Source organism: Capsicum annuum, unplaced genomic scaffold (assembly GCF_002878395.1).
Source record: "Capsicum annuum cultivar UCD-10X-F1 unplaced genomic scaffold, UCD10Xv1.1 ctg2966, whole genome shotgun sequence".
In the NCBI taxonomy this organism is placed as follows: domain Eukaryota; kingdom Viridiplantae; phylum Streptophyta; class Magnoliopsida; order Solanales; family Solanaceae; genus Capsicum; species Capsicum annuum.
The window spans coordinates 156,264-158,276 of record NW_025836164.1 but is presented as its reverse complement, the minus strand read 5'-3'; the positions used below and the strand labels follow the sequence as shown (position 1 = coordinate 158,276).

The 2,013-nt window shown below is 38.3% G+C and overlaps 1 pseudogene; it reads right to left on the bottom strand.

Annotated features, from left to right (window-relative positions):
- Positions 1-816: 816 nt before the first annotated feature.
- Positions 817-1,336, bottom strand: LOC124891055 (annotated as a pseudogene).
- Positions 1,337-2,013: the final 677 nt, after the last annotated feature.

Sequence of the window (2,013 nt, the reverse complement as noted above, 5' to 3'; positions counted from 1 at the left end):
AATGAGCGCTGCAGCGACCAAAAATGACACATTGTTTGGTTAATGCAGTTTTAGAAGCTAAGTGATGTTGTTTGTTTCGCACTGTATAACATGATTTTCTTTTCAGTTTCTCCATAAGAACTGCGTTTAAGTTCAATTTTTGAAGGAAATTAGTATGTTCTTGAGTTGACTTACACACCTAAACATAGTCAACATTTATGTAACACCTGCTACAAGAGAATGGGAAGATCTAAATTGTACTCGCCTTTTCAACATAATCAACCATTGCTAGATTTCCAATAGCCATTGTAATCATAGTACTACATTCCAAGGTTCTGGCAAGGAGCGTCTCATTGGCTGAGACCAAAAAGTGCATCAGCTTTCTCACCAACTTCTGTACTTTCGTCCAGTTGTGCGTGACAGTAACGTGAATGCGGTCAAACTGTTTCCTAAGTAGTTGCAGCTTTATTAACACATATTCTTTAGAAGCCAGGTCCCAACATACAATTTGTCAATCATCAAAATTGAAAGACTTAACAGACATCTTACGTTCTTCAACAAGTTTATTTTTAATATGCTGACACTAACCTGGAAGACAAAGCCACGCAATAATTCAGATGTCGTTTTCAGAATTATGATACCAAATAACACTTACGACTTCTCACAAATACTACTTTGGACCTTTGAATGAAGCATTGGTAACTTAGTGATGTTAATACATAAAAGTTACCAATCCAAGACTAGATTGTTAGGTTTCTCATAACCAAATGTAAAAGTGAAAGCCATGGATACGGTAAATTTTCTGATAAAACAAATATGTAATATTTATGATGCGCTTTACAGTTCTGTTCTTCCCCTATCTAAAAACTATTTTGAGCTAACATGTTACAGAAAAATGTTGATTATGACTCAACAAATGAGAAACTGTTGGTTTCGACTCTCTTGGTGCAAAGAGAAAGTTGAACAACAACATGAAGGAACTGAGAGGAGCAACGCTTTGCGAAGATCTCCTGCAGCTATTCCTTTCTTGACTAGTGAAACGATGTAGTCCATGAAGGCGGAATCACCAGGTAATGTAATAGGGTCACCACTCGGAAGTCCAAATTCTTCTTCGGACATGTTCAAGAGTTGCCTAATGACCTCATTTTCAAGGTAAGCCAATGGAATGAAAAAGCGTGCTTGATCAGCTGTATATACTACAAAATGTCCTTTTTCAACTATAGACTATGAGGATGTATTGCAACTGTCCGCATCACTACCATTTCTTGGAAATGAAATCCTCCTCCTCTGTATGGATGCAAACTTCTGCCATCTCTCCGGCCATCTTGATGAGTTTCTTAGCGCTGATCATTGCCATTTTTTCTTGGAAGATTGGAAACAGGAAAAACTTGAAATTTAGAACAATTTGATGCCTGAATGGACAATGGCTGTGCTTGACGATCAAAAGGATCAGGAAGGGGGTTGGGGGGAGGGGGGGGGGGGGGTTGGTTATTTATATAAAAGGCTTTAGACAAGCCTTGAGTTGGAGCTGAAGTTTTCACTAACCACCAATGGCAAAGCCGTGTGCCGATGTCTGTTGGCCATGTTGATATGGGGCCTAAAATTTATGGATGAATCTTGTTTGAAAATAAAAGATGATAAGTTTCCTCCTTTCCCCACTTTGATCAACAACCGATAAGCTATAATATCAGCTCGGACTTGGGCCTAAAATCATGTGCTCTCTTCTCACATCGATTAAGTACGCTAGACAGAATCAAGTGCTGCTGTTTAATATGGGACTTGAGAATTGTCTTCAACTAAAACTCTAAAGTGTTCATCAAAGATTTTAAAAGGCAATACCATGTGATACTTCAGGTGGCATTGTTTTTTCTTTCATCTATGCTTAACTTGAAGTAAGTTGACAACTTCTTTAATATTGTTTTGTATTCACTTGACATGGAAATTTTTTGAGTATCAATTGGTAGGCACCACCAGTGCATGTGAACCAGAAGACTAGCTTTTTTTCCGAGTAGTCGGACGCTAGCAGTAGTACCT